Here is a 21,591-nt window from a genome sequence, read left to right as displayed (position 1 = left end):
ACTCTCCGCGACCCCATGAATCAGAGCTTACAGGCCTCCGTGTCCATCACCCACTCCCGGAGTTCACTCAGACTCATGTCCATCAAGGCAGTGATGTCATCCAGCCATCTCATTCTCTGTCGTCCCCTTCTCCTCCTGCGCCCAATCCTTAAATTGTAGTACGTATTAGTAAATCTCAATTTGAGAATGGTTTGCAAACTTCTACTGACTTCCAAATAGATTTTTTGAAATCAATCTTATTTCAGTATTAACCATATGGTGACGTACATTTGTAGTATTCTCTCATGTTCCCAGAAGAGGGTGCTTGCTATGAGCAGTGTGTTCTCTTGACAAACCTCTGTTAGCCTTTGGAAGACTTCATTTTGTACTCTAAGGCCAAATTTGCCTGTTACCCCGGGTATGTCTTGACTTCCTACTTTTGCATTCCATTCCCCTATGATGGAAAGTTCATCGCTCTTGTTTGTTAGTTATAGAAAATCTTGTAGGTCTTTATAGAATTGTTCTAGTTCAGCTACTTCAGCATGACTCGTCAGGGCACAGACTTGGATTAGTGTGTTATTGAATGGGTTCCCCTGGAAAGAAACAGAGATCATTCTGTCATTTTTCAGATTGCCAACAAATACTACATTCTAGACTCTTTTGTTGACTATCATGGCTACTCCAATTCTTCTGAGGGATTCTTTCCCACTGTAGTAGACATAATGGTCATCTGAGATAAATTCATCCATTCCCGTCCATTTTAGTTCCCTGATGCCTAAAATGTCAATGTTCACTCTTGACATCGCCGTTTTGACCCCTTCCTATTTAAATACCTTGATTCATGGACCTAATCTTTAAAGTTCCTATGCAATCTTGCTCTTTAGAGCATTGGGGTGTTCTTCCATCACTAGTCACATCTGCAACTGGGTACTATTTTGGCTTTGGCTCCATCACTTCATTCTTTTTGGAGTTTCTTCTGCACTGATCTCCCATATGATATCGGGCAGCTACCAACCCTGGAGTTTGTCTTTCAGTATGCTATATTTTGCCTTTACATGCTGCCCATGGATGTCTTCAGGCAAGAATACTGACGAGTTTGCATTCCCTTCTCCAAGGACCATGATTTGTCAGAACCCATTACCATGATCCGTCCATCTTGGGTGGCCCTACAAGCATGGCACATAGTTTCATTGAGTGAGTTAGACAAGGCTCTGTCCCATGTGATCAGTTTGGTTAGTTTTCTGAGATTATGGTTTTCATTCGAGGTTGTGGAAGCTTCCTGGTGGGAACGACTGACTAAGGGAAACTGATTCTTGTTCTGAAGGGTAGAGCTATGCTTAGTTCAGTGCAGTTCAGTGGCTCAGTCATTGACAAATCTTTGTGGCCCTATGCACTACAGCATGCCAGTCCTCCCCGTCCATCACCAACTCATCGAGTTTACTCAAACTCATGTGCATTAAGTCGGTGATGCTCTCCAATCATCTCATCTTCTGTCCACTGTTATCCTCCCACTCTGAACCTTTCCCAGTGTCAGGGTCTTTTCCAATGAGTCAGTTCTTCATACCACAAGTCCAAAGTATTGGAGTTTCAGCTTCAACATCATTCCTTCCATTGAATATGCCGGACTGATTTCCTTTAGGGTGGACTGCTTGGATCTCCTTGCCATCCAAAAGACTCTCAAGCCTCTTCTCCAACATCAGACTTCAAAAGCATCAATTCTTTGGCTTTCTTTATAGTCCAAATAGCTCAGCTTTCTTTATAGTCCAAATCTCCTTTCCATACATGACTACCGATAAAATTATAACTTTGACTTGACAGAAATATTTTGGAAAGTAATCTCTCTGATATTTGATATGCTATCTGGTTTGGTCATATTTTTCTACCAAAGAGAAAGCATATTTTAATTGTATGGCTGCATTTCCAATCTGCTGTGATTTTGAATACATCTCCACACACAAAACCCACTCCTGGCCAAAAAAAAAAAAAAAGGTCTTTCATTCTTTCCATTGTTTCCCCTTCTATTTGCCATGAAGTGATGAGACCGGTTGACATCATCATTGTTTTCTGAGTTTTGAGTTTTATGTCATCTATTTCACTCTCCCCTTTCAGATTCATCAAGGGGCTATGTAGTCCATCTTCCCTTTCTGCCATATACATGGTGCCATCTCCAGATAAGAGATTATTGATATTTCACCTGGCTATCTTGATTCCAGCATGTGTTTATGCAACCAGGCATTTCGCATGATGCAATCTGCATATAATTTACATCATCAGCATGTCAGTATACAGCCTTGACATACTCCTTTCCCATTGGATTCAGACTGTTTTTCCATTTCCAGTTCTAACTGTGGCGTCTTGACCTGCATACAGAATTTTTCAGGAGGCAGGTTAGGTGGTCTTGTATTATCATCTCTTGAGGAATTTTCCATAGTTTGTTGTGATTCAGAGTCAATGGTTTTGGTTCAGTCATTGGTGCAGAAGTAGACTTTTTTCTTCTGGTACTCTCTTCCTGTGTTGTTGATCCAAAAGTTATTGACAATTTGATCTCTGGTTCCTCTGCCTTTTAAAAATCAAACTTAAACACCTGGAAGTTCATGGTTTATGTACTGTTGAAGCCTATTTTGGAGAATTTCGATCATTATTTTGCTAGTGTGTAAGAAGGCAATGGCAACCACCCCAGTTCTCTTGCCTGGAAAATCCCATTGACAAAGGAGCCTAGTAGGCTGCAGTCCATGCGGTCGCTAACAGTTGGACACGGCTGAGCAAATTTACTTTCACTTTTCACTTTTATGCATTGGAAAAGGAAATGGAAACCTACTCCAGTGTTCTTGCCTGGAGAATTCCGGGGACAGGGGAGCCTGGTCGGCTGTCGTCTATGGGGTCGCACAGAGTCGGACACGACTGAAGTGATGTAGTAGTAGTAGTAGGATGATTGCAATTGTGTGGTAGTGTGAGCATTCTTTGGCACTGGCTTTCTTTAAGGTTGAACTAAAACTGAACTTCTCCTTGCATAATTATGGGTCACTAATATGTGTATATGACAAAACCCATCCCAATATTGGATTATGCTTATCGTCCACTTAATTTTTTTAAAACTAATTTATGAAAAAGGAGTGAAGAAGATAAAATAATTCTACTTGGTGCTCTCTGTTGACCTAAATCTGAAGGAAGTCTAAAAATGCAGGGATTTATGTACACATAAGTGTCATTCATTTTGATATATTACAAAAAAGTAAGAGAAGGTTGTATAATTTTTATAAAATAAAATTGCTTAAAGCAATATTACAAGTCAGCTGTACCTCAAGCAGTGAACAAATAAATGGTTCCATCATTTGTAATATTTGGGTCCTTGAGAACGTGATGAGAAGTAAAATATTTCAGTTACAAGGTGACAGAAACTTTAATCAGGTGATGATATAAATAATAATATTTGAATTTAGAAAAAGTGAGTTGAACTAGTTTGCATTCCCACCAACAGTGTAAGGTTCCTTAAAAAACTAAAAATAGAACCACTATATGATCCAGCAATCGCACTCCTGGGCATACACACCGAGGAAACCAGAATTGAAAGAGACACATGTACTCCAGTGTTCATCGCAGCACTGTTTATAATAGCCAGGACACGGAAGCAACCTAGATGTCTATCTGCAGATGAAAGGATAAGAAAGCTTTGGTACATATACACAATGGAGTATTACTGAGCCATTAAAAAGAATGCATTGGAATCAGTTCTAATGAGGTGGATGAAACTAGAGCCTATTATACAGAGTAAAATAAGCCAGAAAGAAAGACACCAATGCAGTATAGTAACGCATACATATGAAATTTAGAAAGATGGAAATGATAAACCTATACACGAGACCGCAAAAGAGACACAGATGGATAAAACAGTCTTTGGGACTCTGTGGGAGAGGGTGAGGGTGGGATGATTTGGAAGAATGGCATTGAAACATGTATATTAACATATGTGAAACGAATCGCCAGTTCAGGGTCAATGCATGCTACAGAATGCTCGAGTCTGCTGTGCGGGGATGACCCAGAGGGATCATAAGGGGCGGAGGGAGGTGGGAGGTGAGTTCAGGAAGGGGAACTCATGTACACCCCGGGTGGACTCATGTCAATGTATGGCAAAACCAACCAATATAATATTGTAAAATAACCAGTTCAGGTCAGTACGGTTCAGTAGCTCAGTCGTGTCCGACTCTTTCCGACCCCATGAATCACAGCATGCCAGGCCTCCCTGTCCATCACCAACTCCCGGAGTTCACTCAAACTCATGAACATCCAGTCAGTGATGCCATCCAGCAATCTCATTCTCTGTCGTCCCCTTCTCCTCACACCCCCAATCCCTCCCAATGTCAGACTCTTCTCCAGTGAGTCAACTCGTCGCATGAGGTGGCCAAAGTATTGGAGTTTCAGCTTTAGCATCAGTCCTTTCAGTGAACATCCAGGACTGATCTCCTTTAGAATGGACTGGTTGGATCTCCTTGCAGTCCAAGGGACTCTCAAGAGTCTTCTCCAGCTCCACAGTTCAAAAGCATTAATTCTTTGGCGATCAGCTTTCTTCACAGTCCAACTTTCACGTCCAAACATGACAATGGGAAAAACCATAGCCTTGACTAGATGGACCTTGGTTGGCAAAGTAATGTCTCTGCTTTTTAATAGGCTATCAAGGTTGGTCATAACTTTCCTTCCAAGGAGTAAGCGTCTTCTAATTTCCTGCCTGCAATCAGCATCTGCAGTGATTTTTGAGCCCTAAAAAATAAAGTCTGACACTGTTTCCACTGTTTCCCCATTTATTTCCCATGAAGTGATGGGGCCAGATGCCATGATCTTCATTTTCTGAATGTTGAGCTTCAAGCCAAACTTTTCACTCTCCTCTTTCACTTTCATCAAGAGGCTTTTGAGTTCCTCTTCACTTTCTGCCATAAGGGTGGTGTCATCTGCATATCTGAGATTATTGACATTTCTCTCGACAATCTTGATTCCAGCTCGTGCTTCTTCCAGCCCAGCGTTCCTCATGATGTACTCTGCATAGAATTAAAATAAGCAGGCTGACAATATACAAACTTGATGTACTCCTTTTCCTATTTGGAACAAGTCTGTTGTTCCATGACCAGTTCTAACTGTTGCTTCCTTACCTGCATACAGGTTTCTCAAGAGGCAGTTCAGGTGGTCTGGGATTCCCATCTGTTTCAGAATGTTCCACAGTCTCTTGTGATCCACACAGTCAATGGCTTTGGCATAGTCAATGAAGCAGAAATAGATGTTTTTATGGAACTCTCTTGCTTTATCCATGGTCCAGCCGATGTTTGCAATTTAATATCTCATTCCTCTGCCTTTTCTAAAACCTGTTTTAACATCTGTGAGTCCACGGTTCACATATTGCTGAAGCCTGGTTTGGAGAATTTTGAGCGTGACTTTAGTAGAGTGTGAGTAAAATAATTAGCTTCCAATAAAAATTAAAAAATAAAATAAAATAAAAAATAAAATGTGAGTTGAAAGTCGTTATCGGATCCTATTCAAAATGGACCATGATTGTTCAAGTTACCAACTTGTATCGTAGGTCAAATATTTATTCAAGGAAGGTGTTCTAATAGAGACATGACGGACATAGATCTGCAGATCTTAGCTCAAGATTATTAGTGAAGTTGGAAATACAACTCCTATCACAGTCACACGTTCAATGGCATGTACTAGAATATATGTTGCTCCCATTGATTAGGGCTTTCTAGGCCTTCTACCCTAGGGCCAGGTAGTGAAAGGCAGAACTTCGGGTTAGGCAAAAGTCTGTGTATTGCAGAGGCACAGTTCCCTTGATGGAGCCATTCATTGAGGCCTTTACCACGGTTCGAAAAAGTAGCAAACATGTCCGATGCTCACCTCCATGATCTAATGGTTATGGCAAACTGTAGGGGTAACAGTCTATGACGCCCAGTCCTCTTCTGGATAGTATGAGAAGACAGAGGCCCAACTGTCCTTCGGGCACCTGATTCCCTCATTAAAATGACTGGCCAATATATGAGAACCTTGGAAAGAGAAGGACACAGAGAAGAGACAGCTTTCCCTTCAGCTGGGACTGGGCACTGATGGGAGACCCAAGACCAGACATTGAGTTCTAACCTGAACCCAGACAGGATAACCAACCTTCAGAAAGAAATCCTCCTCTTAACCAGGATGTTGGATGATGAAAGTCATTTTAGCATACTTCTTTTCAGGATACGGATTGATATTTGCTTCAGTACAGGTTTACAGAAACAGTATTACCTGACCGTGACTTTACCTCAATAACAGAGGATCTGACAACAAGATAGTTTCAACACCTAATCACAATTCTCACTTACGTTTCCTCTAAGAGTGCTGTGTTGAAAACTTTGAGGAGTTTGGTGTAAGTAAAGTCATAAGCCACACGTCTTGCATTGTTCTGCAATGAAAACCTCTAGTATTTAAATGCCTATTTTTAGCAGTAGCATCCTACTTTTCAGTTATATGGATCAGAGAGTGCCTCATTTCAAAACCACATTCTCTCAGGTGTACATGAAAAGATTACCCTTTTCCAGTATAAAACAAATTAGCTGGTGCACTGGAATGAACCAGAGGGATGGGATGGGGAGGGAGGTGGGAGGGCGATCAAGATGTGGACCGGGGCAGATTCAGGTCAATGTATGGCAGAACAAATACAATATTATAAAGTAATCAGCCTCCAATTAAAATAAATACATTTACAATAATAATAATAAAATCAAATTAGCAAACACTTATGGCTCTCCCGATTATCAAGTTAATTAAGGACCAAATTACTGTGACAGATGTCATCAGGTCTATTTGAAGAATACTTACAACTTTGAAAACATTGTAATGAACTGATTTGCTAGTATCAGTTCAGTTCAGTTCAGTTCAGTCGCTCAGTCGTGTCCGACTCTCCGCGACCCCATGAATCACAGCATGCCAGGCCTCCCCGTTCATCACCAACTCCCGGAGTACACTCAAACTCGTGTCCACAGAGTCGGTGATGCCATCCAGCCATCTCATTCTCCGTCGTCCCCTTCTCTTCCCGCCACCAACCTTTCCAACCTTGATAGTATATTAAAAAGCAGAGACATTACTTTGCCAACCAAGGTTCGTCTAGTCAAGGCAATGGTTTTTTACGTGGTCATGCATGGATGTGAGAGTTGGACTGTGAAGAAGGCTGATCACCGAAGAATCGATGCTTTTGAACTGTGGTGTTGGAGAAGACTCTTGAGAGTCCCTTATACTGCAAGGAGATCCAACCAGTCCATTCTAAAGGAGATCAATCCTGGATGTTCATTGGAGGGACTGATGCTAAAGCTGAAGCTGCAATACTTTGCTAGTATACATATATAATAGATATGTATTTTGACTTTACAAACATTTTGTCGTTTGTATATGTGCATCACAGTTTGGTTTAATATTTATACAAAATAAATATTCTTCTTTCCCTAATGTCTTTATGTATAGGATATCGAGGTTGGCAAGAAACTCTGAATCTTGTTTACAGTTGTATGAGTCCCAAACAACCCATTTTTCTTAACAATCTTCATTCTGAATTGGGTAGATCTGATCAGTGTGGTGAACACTCAGAGACAGATTAGTATACAACAGTCACAAGTCAAAAGAGGAAAATCAATATTGTAGAATAATTTTGTCCTCTCAAAATGTATATTTTGAAGCCGATGGCATCACCGACTCGATGGACATGAGTTTGAATGAACTCTGGGAGTTGGTGATGGACAGGGAGGCCTGGCATGCTGTGATTCATGGGGCCACAGAGAGTCGGACATGACTGAGCTACTGAACTGAACTTGCTTTACTTTGTAAAGAGTCAAAATTGTGAGCAATGCATAATTTCTTTCTGAGCCTTTTTGCCAACAGGGTTTTTAGGTAGATATTTTGATACACAGAACTGGGTTTTTATAAGGAAAGGAGAGCAGACACAAAAAAAACAGAGACATTTATATGTGAAGACAAAGCCGTGTAATGATGTGCCACCATCCAAAAGAGGCCTCAGAAAAGCAAATCTGATAACCCTTTTATTACTGGCTAGGTCCCTGGAAGTATTAGAAAACATTTATTGAAGCTACCTGCTTTATGGCATGCCTTTACAGCAAACCTTGAAAAGACTTACACCACTACCTCTTGAAAATAAGCTTTCAAGTTCAAAAGAAGACTACAGTTCATACCCAGGTTCTCACGGAAAGGAAACTGTTAAAGAACTCTCTGACCCATTAACTGATAATGCTTCAGAATTTTAAAGGAAAAAATTCCATTCTCCATTGAAAAGAGAAGTATAAAGTATTTAGGAATAAATTTACCTAAAGAAACAAAAGACCTGAATCTATATATCGAAACCTAAAACACTGCAGAAATAAAGATAATAGAAACAGAGAAATATGTCAGGTTCTTAGATCAGAAGAATCAATATATGAAAATGAGTACACCAGCGAAAACACCATAGGTTCACCGCTATCTCCCAGTGTTGTTGCTGTTGTTGTTGTTTTTTCCACAGAACAAGAACAAACAATTTCTACCTCTGATACCGAAAGCAATCTTGAAAAAGAAGAATGGAAATAGTGGAATCAACCTGCCTGACTTCAGGTTTGCTACAGTCATCAAGAAAGAAAGGTACCGTCACAAGACAAAAATACAGATCAATGGAACAATATAGAAAGCCCAGAGACATATCCACACACATATGGACACTTTATCTTTGACAAAGGAGGCAAAAATGTATAATGGAGGAGAGACAACGACTTTAAAAAGTGCTCCTGGGAAAAATGGTCAACAACTGTAAAACAATGGCACTAAAACACATTCTACCACCCTATACAACAATACACTTAAAATGGATTAAAGAAATAAACATAAGTCTAGAAACTATTTAACTCTCAGAGGAAAACATAGGCAGAACAGACTCTAACACGAATCACAGCATGATTCTCTGTGACACAGCTGAGTGATGGAAATAAAAACTAAAACAAATATGGGAGCTCATTAAACTTAAAAGTTTTACACAATGAAGGAAACAATACTCAAGGTGAAAAGACAGCCTTCCAAATGGGAGAAATTAATAGTAAACAAAGTAACTGACAACAAACTAATCTCCGAAATATACAAGCAGCTCATGCATTTCAATACCAGAAAAATAAGCAATCCAATCAAAACGTGGGACAAAGAACTAAAGAGATTTCTCAGAAGGAGACATAAAGCTGTCTAACAAACACACGAAAATCTGCTCAGCATCACTTATTATCAGAGAAACTCAAATCAATAGTACAGTGAGGTACCATTTCACACTGGCCAAAAAGCTACCATCAAAAACTGCCATCAAAAACCTCTACAAGCCAATATGCTGGAAAGGGGGCGGAGAAAGGGAACCTTCTAAAATTGTCGGTGGGAAGGCACACTAGTATGGGCACTATGGAGGAGAGTGTGGAGATTCCTTAAAAAAAAAAAAAAAGAAAATAGAATTACCATATGACCCAGCGAACCCACTTCTGGGTATACACACCAAAACAACTAGAATTCAATGAAACATATGTACTCCAATGTTCATTGCATGAAACAACCTTGATGTCTGGTTCGAAGATGAATGGTTAAGGATGATGCTATCCATATACACAGTGGAATATTCAGCTATTAAAAAAGGGACACGTTTGAGTCACTGCTATGAGGTGGATGAAACTAGAGCCTATTATACAGAGGGAAGCAAGCCAGAAAGAGAAACACCAACACAATACATGAAACCTTATACATGAAATTTAGAAAGAGGTAACAACGATGCTATAAGCGAGACAATGAAAGTGACACATATATAAAGAAAAGAATTTGAGACTAGGTGGGAGAAAGTGAGGATGGGATGCTAGGAAAGAAAAGCATTGAAACATGAAACACTGAAACATGTATATTATCATATGGAGAACGGATAACCAGTTGAAGCTCATTACATGAAGCAAGGCATGCAAAACTGGTGCTGTGGGACAACCCAGAAGGATGAGTCCATGAGATGTCTGACTGATATAGTAGTGTGGAGGAAGCTCTGATGAGAATTCAGTAACCACAAAAGTAGTTCACTTGTATTACAGTAAAAGATAATATATATTTATGACTTCATTGCCATCCACATTTCTTTTACTGCAGCAATGAGTAGTCTAAACCACTGTGATTGAGGCCTTCAGATATGTCACTGTGCAGCCCATCCTTCTTTCTAAGATCATCTCCATGTTCCCCTGAGCATCAGGTGTCTCCATAAGTACTTCTTATCTGTTGCTCATGAAGACAATTGAACAACCCTCATGACCTCTTATCAATCTCATTAAAGTGTGAAATAGACAAATATGCTAAAAAGGCCTGGAAATCTTCACTAATACTGAGAACTCCTGGAGAGGAGGGAGTCTCAGCCTTCCTGAAAAATTCTTGGTAAATGTTATGTAACTCGTGGGAAAAAATATGAGGAATATGCTCACTCTTGCCATGGAAAGAAGTAGGTAATAGGATGGAACTAATAAGCCCTTTCATATGTGACATAAAAAATGATGAGACAGCATAGGAAAGACAGGACTCAAAGCCACACATACGTGGGGGAAAGTTCTTTGGGTTCTTTTTTTCTACAACAGACCTGTTCAATGCATAAAGCAGCCTGTTCCTGGAAAGGACGAGATATATATGGGTATCAAGATTATCATTTCCTCTCAGTGCCAGATCTTTCTGTTGTGCTCCTTACTGGTCTAGACAAGGGAAAAGTTAAATTAGAGTTTATCATTCCCAAATAGGAAAAGAAACGTCCCAGTGGACCAATCTCTATCAAGTCAAAACAGTGTCTTTATTTCATATACTAGGAAAGAAGTTTCAAATCTTGGATGGAGAAAAAGAAGCATAAGACCCTCCACATAGGATATATTTTCGTTTATTTCTTCTTCTTTTTTTCTTTTTTTGAAGGTAAGGAAAAAGCCAGTGAACTTTAATAAAGTCACAGAGATAATTTAGAAAAATGTTAAGCCCTTCAGTGTGAGTGACACAGTGTCCTAGGAGACAATAAATGGAACACAATTGCATCTGACACTAAGTTACATGTATGTTTGTATGTTCAGTCTTGTCCAACTCTGCAAAGACATGGAATGTAGAACACCAGGGTCCTCTGCTCATGGGATTTACCAGGCAAGAGTGTTGCTTTCTGTGGCCATTTCCTACTCCACTGTTAGATGTGTAGAATGAATAAAAACATTATCCATGATTTTCTTGCATCTCTTTCAATACAAAATAAATTATAAAGGCTCTTTGTTCCAGCAAATCTTTCTGAAATTTCAAAGATGCCATTGTGAATGAGAAACGGTTAAAATATTGTGGACTCTCATGATCACAGCAAGGCAGATACAAATTAAAGGAAAAGGTAAACCTCGAAACCTGGCCTACCTTATAATTCAGTGAAGCTCATTTTTTGTTAAACAAATTACAAAAGTTCCCTTCTTTATGTCCTTTTAACAGCTAAGGATGGAGAAATAGGTAGATAGACGGAGTAGAGCTCAAAGTAGTGGGACAGAAATCTCTGTATATGACCCAGTCAGTTTTCAAGGGTTTCACCTTTGTTTGCTTGCCTGTTTGCTTGTTTGTTTTTAAAGAACTCATTTCCCAGAACTTCATAGCAACGTTAGTGATGCTGAAGATCTAGTGTCACCTTGGTGTTGGCCGGAACCATGACCACGAGCAAGTGGCAATGATTTCCCTTAGGGCTCCAGGTATAAATCAGTATGTCCAGTGTTTTTGTTCTCCGTAAGAGGAGCCACAAATCAAATGTCCAAAATCTGTGGGATCATGAAAATAACAAAAGAGATCCAGGAACAAACAAACAAATAAACATATTCTTCTACTTCATTGTTTATAACAAAGGTTTTGACTGTGTGGATCACAACAAACGGTGGAAAATTCTTAAACTGATAGGAACACCAGGTCACCTGACCTGCCTCCTAAAATATCTGTATGCAGATGAAGAAACACCAGTTAGAACCAGATGGAAAACAACAGATTGCTTCCAATTAGGGTAAGGATTATGACACGGTTGAATTTTGTCACTCTGCTTATTTAAATTATATGCAATGTTCACTTCAGTCGCTCAGTCATATCCGACTCTTTGCGACCCATTAACCACAGCACGCCAGGCCTCCTTGTCCATTACCAACTCCTTTGGTTTATGCAAACTCGTTTCCATTGAGTTGGTGATGCTATCCAATCATCTCATAATCTGTCATCCCTTTCTCTTCGTGCCCTCAATATTTCGTAGCATAGGAAATTTCCCAATGAGTCACTTAATGGCCAAAGTATTGCAATTTCGTCTTCAAGATCAATCACTCCCATGAACACCCAGGACTGATCTCCATTAGGAGGGACTGGTTGGATCTCCCTGCAGTCCAAGGGACTCTCAAGAGTCTTGACCTACACAACAGTTCAAAAGCATCAATTCTTCAACGCTCAGATTTCTTTATAGTCCAACTCTCACATCCATACATGGCCACTGGGGAAACCATAGTCTTTACTAGATGGACCTTTGTTGGCAAAGTAATGCCTCTGCTTTGTAATATTCTGACCGGGCTGGTCATAACTTTCCTTCCAAAGAGTAAGCATCTTTTAATTTTAATCGCTGCAATCACCACCTGCAGCAATCTTGGCGCCTAAGAAATAGTCAGTGACGGTTACAACTGTTTCCCCACCTATTTGCCATGAAGCGATGGGACCGGATACCATAATCTTAGTTTTCTGAATGTTGAGTTTCAATCGAACTTTTTCACTACCCTCTTTCACTGTCATCAAGTGGTACTTTAGTTTTATTTTTTCACTTTCTGCCAAAAGGGAGGTGTCATTGGCACATCTGACGTTATTGATATTTCTCCCAGAAACCTTGATACCAGCTTGTGTTTCCTCCAGCCCAGCACTTCTCATGATATACTCTGCATATAAGTTAAATAAACAGGGTGATAATATACAGCTTTGACGTACTCCTTTTCCTATTCGGAACCAGTCTGTTGTTCCATGTCCAGTTCTAACTGTTGCTTCGTGACGTGCACATAGGTTTCTCAAGAGGCAGTTCAGGTGGTCAGGTATTCCAACCTCTTTCAAATTTTCCACAATTTATAGTGATCCACACACTCAAAGGCTTTGCCATAGCCAGTAAAGAAGATATAGATGATTTTCTGAAGCTCTCTTCCTTTTTCGATGATCCATCGGATGTTGGCAATTTGATCTCCGGTTCCTCTGCCATTTTTAAAACCAGCTTGAACATCTGGAAGTTCAGTTCACGTATTGCTGAAGCTTGGCTTGGAGAATATAGAGCATTATTTTACTAGCATGTAAGATGAGATTTGGTGATGGGCAGGGAGGCCTGGCGTGCTGTGATTCATGGGGTCGTGGAGAGTCGGACACGACTGAGCGACTGAACTGAACTGAACTGAAGATGAGTGCAATTGTGCGGTAGTTTACATATTCTATGGCATTGTCTTTCTTTGGGATTGAAATGAATATTGCCCTTTTCCAGTCCTGTGGCCACTGCTGAATTTTCCAAAATAGCTGGCATATTGAGTGCAGCATTTTTGAAGCATCATCTTTCAGGGTTTAAAATAGCTCAACTGGAATTCGAAAACCTACACCAGCTTAGTTCGTAGTGATGCTTCATAAGGCCAGCTTGACTTCACATTCTAAGATGTCTGGCTCTAGGTGAGTGATCACACCATCGTGATTATCTGGGTTGTAAAGATATTTTTGTATAGTTCTTCTGTGTATTACCACCTCTACTCAATAGTTTCTGCTTCGGCTAGATCCCTACCGTTTCTGTGCTTTATTGAGAACATCGTTGCATGAGATGTTCTCTTAGGATCACCAATGTTCTTGAGGAGATCTCTAGTCTTTCCCATTCTATTGGTTCCATTCTTTTTTCGCATTGATCCCTGAGGTAGGCTCTCTTTTCTCTCCTTGCCTTTCTTTAGAAATCTGCATTCATATGGATATATCTTTCCTCTTCTCTTTCGCTGTTTCCCTTGTTTTCAAAGCTATTTGTAAAGCCTTCTCAGACATCATTTCATTTTTTGCATTTCTTTACCTGGGGATGGTCATGATCCCTGTCTCCTGTACAATGGCAGGTACTTCCATCCATAGCTCATCAGGCACTCTCTCAATCGAATCTAGTCCCTTACATGTATTTTGCACTTCCAGTGTATAGTCATAAGGGATTTGATTTAGTTCATACCTGAATGGTCTAGTGGTTTCCTCCAATTTATTTAACTTTTGTCTGAATTTGGCAATAAGAAATTCACTATCTGAGCCACAGTCAGCTTCCTGTTTTGGTTTTGCTGACTGTATAGAGCTTCTCTATTTTGGCTACAAAGAGTATGGTCAATCTGATTTCAGTGTCGACCATCTGGCGATGTCCATGTGTAGAGTCTTCACTTGTGTTGCTGGAAGAGGGTGTTTGCTTGACCAGTGCGTTCTCTTGGCAGAACTCTACTAGCCTTTTACCCTGCTACATTCTGTACTCCAAGGCAAATTTACCTCATACTCTAGGTGTTTCTTGACATCCTACTTCTGTTTTCCATTCCCCTATAATGAAAAGGACATCTTTTTTGAGTGTTAGTTTTAGAAGTTTTTGCAGGTCTTCATAGAACTTTCAGTTTCAGCTTCTTCAGCATTACTGATCAGAGCATAGATTTGGATTACCATGTTATTGAATGGTTTGCCTTGGAAAAGAACAGAGATCATTCTGTCGTTTTTGAGATTGCTCTCAAGTACTGCATTTTGGACTCTTTTGTTGACTATGGTGTTTACTCAACTTCTTCAAAGGGATTCCCACCCACAGTTAAAGATATAATGGTCCTGTGAGTTAAATTCTCCCATTCCAATCCATCTTAGTTCACTCATTCCTAGAATGTCAATGTTTACCCTGGCCATCTCCTGTTTGGCCACTTCCGATTTGCCTTGATTCATGGACTAACATTCTAGGTTCCTATGCAATATTGCCCTTTACAGCATCAAACCCTGATTCCATCACGAGTCCCATTCACAAGTGGTTCTTGATTCTGCTTTGGTTCAATTGCTTCATTATTTCTGGAGTTATTTCTCCACGGATCTCTAGAAGCATATTGGGAACTTACCGATGGTTCATCTTTCAATGTCCTATCTTTTTGTTTTCATGGGGTTCTCAAGGCAAGAATACTAAGTGGTTTGCCATTCCCTTCTCCAGTGGACCACATTCTTTCCACTTTGGTGAAGAGCTGTCATCAAAGTAAAAGACAATTTCTTCTTGGAGAAAGCTCTATTGCAAACCTAGACATTGTATTTAGAAGTGACATTCACCTTGGTAACAAACGCCTCCACTTCACAAGCCCCTGTTTTTTAACCAGTAGTCATGTGAAGATGTGGGAGCTGGAATATCAACAAGACTGAGAGAAGGAGATTCGATGGCTTTCAACTGTGCTGCTGCCAAAGACACTTCATTTCAGTTCAGTCGCCCAGTCATGTTCAACTCTTTGCGACCCCATCAACCGCAGCACGCCAGGCCTCCCCCTCCAAAACCAACTCCCAGAGACCACCCCAACTCATGTCCATTGATCAGCAATGCCATCCAAGCATCTCATCCTCTACCATCCCCTTCTCCTCCTGCCCTCAATCTTACCCAGCATCAGGGTCTTTTCCAAAGAATCAGCTCTTCGCATCACGTGTCCAAACTATTGGAGTTTCAGCTTCACCATGAGACATTCCAATGGATACCCAGGGCTCATCTCCTTTATGATGGACCGGTTAGATCTTGCAGTGCAAGGTGCTCACAAGAGTCTTCTATAGCACCACAGTTAAAAGCATCAATTTTTCGGTGCTCAGCTTTTCTTACAGTCCAACTCTCACATTCATACATGACCACTGAATAAGCCTTAGCCTTGACTTGATGGACCTCTGTTGGCAAAGGAATATCCCTGCTTTTTAGTATGCTATCTAGGTTGGTTTTAACTTTCCTTCCAAGGAGAAAGTGTCTTTTAATTTCACGGCTGCAATCACAATCTGTAGTGATTTTGAATCCCCAAAAAATAAAGACTTGTAGGGGTCACTTTGACTGCATTGAGATTAAGCCAATTCATCCTAAAGGAAATCAACCCCTAAGAATTCATTCAAAGGGCTAATGAAGTTGAAACTTCAGTTTTGGCAAGCTGATGCAAAGTGTCGATTCACTGGAAAAGTGCATGATGCTTTTAAAATTGATGACAGGAGAAGAAGGGAGAAACAGAGGACGAGACGGTTGCACCGTATGAGAAATACAATGTGCATGCATTTGAACGAACTCTGTGAGATAGTGAAAGATAGAGAGGCCTGTTGTGCAACTGTCCATGGCGTCACAAGAGTTGAAGACAACTTGTTGACTGAACAACGACACTCAATGTCTCTAGAGTTACTTTTTCAAATCACTCTAAAATATACTTAATAAAAGTAGTAAAAAATAACAACTAAGGTTGTATAATAGAAGATGGCATAATGCATTTAAAAATATATATATATCTATATATATGGGAATGGTTGGCTCTAAAAGAAACGAATCTTAGAATGGAATAAATTTTAAGTATTAGTGTGAGGGACGAGACATGAAAATGGAGGAGGAAAAGGATGCGGAGACAACTTTCACCCCCACAAATTCATCAAAACGACATTTCAACGCTGAGTAATTCCCACAAAACAACTCTGAATGACAGTAGAGGACATCAGCCACCCAGAAAAGCAGCCCATTGTCTTGGAAAGAGGTAGAAAATAATATAAAAGATAAAAAGAGAGACAAAAGAGGGAGGGATGGAGGTCCATCCAGGGAAGGGATGTTGAAAAAAAGAGAGAAGTTTCCAAACACCTGTAAACACTCACTGGTGAATCTGTGGCAACCTTTGGAACCTCAGAGGGCAACAGAACCAGGAGGAACAATAGATAAATAATTAAAACCTACAGACTACGTGCCTAGCAGTAACCCCAGGGGAGAAGCAGAGGAGCTGCCCACACTCCCCACTAGCAAGCGGTGGCTGAGCAGGGAGGCACGGGCTTCATCCCTTAGAGTAAGGACCGGGCCTGAATGACCTTAAGGAAATCTGAGACAGCTAAATTAAGATAGCTAAGCAGACTGTGTGATAGCTAATCCGCGAAAAGGCAAAAAGCCCCAAGCTAAGACACCGCCAGACCCACTCACAGAACAAAGGACTGAACAGAGCTAGCCAGCTGTGGTCAGCGCATCCACCATCTCCCGCCGAGACAGATAGGTGAGGGCAGCCAGAGCTGGAAGTGGGCAATCGCGACTCCAGAGAGGTATCCAATACCAAGCTGAAAGCAGACTTCTTTGTTAACCAAGACTTCTTGGGTTCTGGCCGGTCGATATCTGCCTGAGAAGGTCCGCTGGTGGTACGCCCAGAAAACCGAGCAGCAGGGATGGGGGAGGCAATAAGTCGCAGCGACAGTGCTGGCCAAACAACTGGTCACCTGAGCTGCTTGGACCAGGGAAGGGCACACAATGCAGGCCCAACCAAGTCTGCACTTTTGTGTAGTACCCGAGAACAAGAACCTGAGTGACTTAGGCCAGGGATGTACATCCAACCCAGGGCCGGCCTCAGATGATTCCTAGCAGAGCAACCTAAAGCCTGTACAGTGTAGACTGGGACAGCACACACGCCGTGAGCGGGGGAAATGCCAATGTGGCTGAGAGACTGCAAGTACTCTCCACAGATGCTACTGATATTTGTCTGCAGCTTACCTTCCTCCCCACAGCACGACTGTACAGGTGAGCCTAAAAAGGGGTCTACCACAGCCCCTTGTGTCAGGATGGGAATTAGACATTGAAGAGACCAGAAAACAGAAGAAGCTTAAACAGAAGGAAGTGCCTTGGAAGAGACAGATGGAGAAGTCTTGAGCCTACTGCAAGAATAAGACTGAAAACCAGAGGCAGAGGCTTAAGTCCCAATCCTGAGAACACCAGAGAACTACTGTTCCAAGGAACATTAATTGAAAGGAGCTCATCAAATGCCTCCATACCTACACTGAAACCAGGCAACACCCAAGGGTCGACAAGTTCCAGAGAAAGACATACCAAACAAATTCTACAGCAACACAGGAAAATAGACCTGAGCTTCAATATACAGGCTGCCGAAAGCCACTCTAAACCAAATGACATCTCATAATTCATTACTGGACACTTCATTGCACTCCAGAGAGAAGAAATCCAGCGCCACCCACCAGAACACCGACACAAGTTTCCCTAACCAGGGAACCTTGACAAGCCACCCGTTGAAGGCCACACAGAGCAATGAAACTACACAATAAAGAAAACTCCACAAACTGCCAGAAGATGGAAAGGCCACCACAAACAGAGCAATATAAGCAAGACGAAGAGGCAGAGAAATATCCAGCAAGTAAAGGAACAGGATAAATGCCTTCCAAAAAATGAGTAAGATATAGGGAATCTACCTGATAAAGAATTTTGAATATTTATAGTGAAAATGATTCAAAATCTTGAAAACTAACTGGAGTTACAGATAAATAACCTGGAGACAAGGATCAAGAAGATGCAAGAAAGGTTCAATAAGGATCTAGAAGAAATAAAAAAGACTCGATAAACAATGAATAATGCAATAGATGAGATCAGATACACTCTGGCGGGAACCAACAGTAGAATAACAGAGGCAGAAAACAGTTGATAATTGAGATAGAAGATGGAATTGTAGAAATAAATGATTCAGAGAGGAAAAAAGAAAAACTAATTAAAAGAAATGAGGACCATCTCTGAGACCTCTGAGACAGTGTTAACTGCCCCAACATTGGAATCATAGAAGTCCCAGAAGAAATGACAAAAAGAAAGACCATGAGAGAATACTTGAGGAGATAATAGTTGAAAACTTCCCTAAAATGGGAAAGGAAATAATCACCCAAGTCCAAGAAATACAGAGAGTCCCCAACAGGATAAACCCAGGGGAAATACTCCAACACAAAAAATAATCAAACTATCAAAGGCCAAAAAAAAAAAAAAAAGAACAAATAGTAAAAGCAGAAGGGGAAAACCAACAAATAACACACAAGGGCATTCCCATAAGGATAACAGCTCATCATTCAACAGAAACTCTTCAGGCCAGGAGTCCATGGCAAGACATATTTAAAGGGATGCAAGAAAATTTCCTACAGCCAAGATTACTATGTCCATCAAGGATCTCACTCAAGTATGAAGGAGAAATCAAAAAATTTAAAGATAAGGAAAAGCAGAGAGAATTCAGCATCACCAATCCAGTGATGTTAACTTTAACATCCTCTCCAATGTTAAAGGATCTTCTTTTGAAAGGAAACACAGAAAGGGTGTATAAACTCGAACACAAAACAATAAAGAAAATGGTAACGGTATCACACTTATCAATAATTATTTTAAATGAAAATGGGTTGAATGTCGCAACCAAAAGACAAAGGCTGGCTGAATGGATAAAAAAACAAGACCCCTATATATGTTGTCTGCAAGTGATCCACCTCAAAACAAAGGACACATACAGACTGAAAATGAAGGGCTGGATAAAGATATTTCACGCAAAGAGAGACCAAAAGGAAGCAGGAGGAGCAATACTCGTATCAGATAAAATAGACTTTAAAACAAAGGCTGTGAAAAGAGACAAAAAAGTACATTACATAATGATCAAAGGATCAATCCAAGAAGAAGATATAACAATTATAAATATATGCTCTCAACATAGGAGCACCGCAATATGTAAGACAATTTCTAACAAGTATGAAAGGTGAAATTAACAATGCAATAATAGAGGAAGACTTTAACACCCTACTCAAACATATGGACAGATCAACTAAACAGAAAATTAACAATGAAACACAAACTTTAAATGATACAATAGACCAGTTAGACCTAATAGATATATATAGTACATTTCACGCCAAAACAATGAGCATCACCTTTTTCTAAAGCGCGCACGAAACCTTTTCCAGGATAGATCACATCCTGGATCATGAATCTAGGCTTGGTAAGTTCAAAAAAGCTGAAATCATTCCAAGCAACTTTTCTGACCACAATGCAGTAAGATTTGATCTCAATTATAGGAGAAAAAATATTAAAAATTCCAACATATGGAGGCTGAACAACACACTGCTGAAAAACCAACAAATCATAGAAAAAATCAATACGTGCATAGAAACGAATGAAAATGAAAACAAAACAACCCAAAACTTATGGAACACTGTAAAAGCAGTGCTGGGGAGGTTCATAGCAATACTGGCATACCTCAAGAAACAAGAAAAAAGTCAACTAAGTAGCCTAACTCTACATCTAAAGAAACTAGAAAAGGAAGAAATAAAGAACCCCAGAGTTAGTAGAAGGAAAAAAGTCTCAAAATTAGGGCAGAAATAAATGCAAAAGAAACAAAAGAGACCATAGCAAAAATCAACAAAGCCAAACGCTGGCTCTTTGAGAGGGTAAATAAAATTGACAAACCACTAGCCAGACTCATCAAGAAACAAAGGGAGAAAAGCCAAATCAATAAAACTAGAAATGAAAAGTGAGATCACAACTGACAACACAGAAATACGAAGGATCAGAAGAGACTACTATCAACAACTATATGGCCATAAAATGGACAACTTGGAAAAAATGGACAAATTCTTAGAAAAGTACAACTTTCCAAAACTGAATCTGGAAGACATAGGAAATCTTAATAGACCCATCACAAGCACGGAAATCGAAGCTGTAATCAGAAATCTTCCTGCAAACAAAAGCCCAGGGCCAGACGGCATCAGAGCTGAATTCTACCAAAAATTTAGAGAAGAGGTATCAACTATTCTACTCAAACTCTTCCAGAACATTGCTGAGGAAGGTAAACTTCCAAAATCATACCATGAGCCCAAATTCACCCTAATCACAAAACCTGGCAAAGATTCCACAAAAACAGAAAACTACAGCCCAATATCACTGATGAATATAGATGCAAAATTCCCTAACATAATTCTAACAATCGGAATCCAAGAACACATTAAGAAGATCATACATCATGACCAAGTGGGCTTTATCCCAGGAATGCAAGGATTCTTCAATATTCACAAATCAATCAATGTAATACAGCACATTAACACATTGGGAAAAAATAAACCAACATATGATTATCTCAATACATGCAGAGAAAGCCTTCGGCAAAATTCAACATCCCTTTATGATAAAAGCCCTCTAGAAGGTGGGAATAGAAGGAACATATGTCAACATAGGCTACAGCAATCACAGCAGAAAAAGACATCAGTTCAGTTCAGTTCAGTCGCTCAGTCGTGTCCGACTCTCCGCGACCCCATGAATCACAGCACGCCAGGCCTCCCTGTCCATCACCAACTCCCGGAGTACACTCAAACTCATGTCCACAGAGTCGGTGATGCCATCCAGCCATCTCATTCTCAGTCGTCCCCTTCTCCTCCCACCCCCAACCTTTCCTAGCATCAGAGTCTTTTCCAGTGAGTCAACTCGTCGCATGAGGTGGCCAAAGTATTGGAGTTTCAGCTTTAGCATCAGTCCCTCCAATGAACATCCAGGATTGATCTCCTTTAGAATGGACTGGTTGGATCTCC

The sequence above is a fragment of the Moschus berezovskii genome, chromosome Y, assembly GCF_049115385.1.
Source record: "Moschus berezovskii isolate FMDL1 chromosome Y, NW_MosBer_1.0, whole genome shotgun sequence".
Lineage (NCBI taxonomy): Eukaryota > Metazoa > Chordata > Mammalia > Artiodactyla > Moschidae > Moschus > Moschus berezovskii.
The sequence above is the reverse complement of the archived record's forward strand: the minus strand, read 5'-3'. Positions refer to the sequence as shown.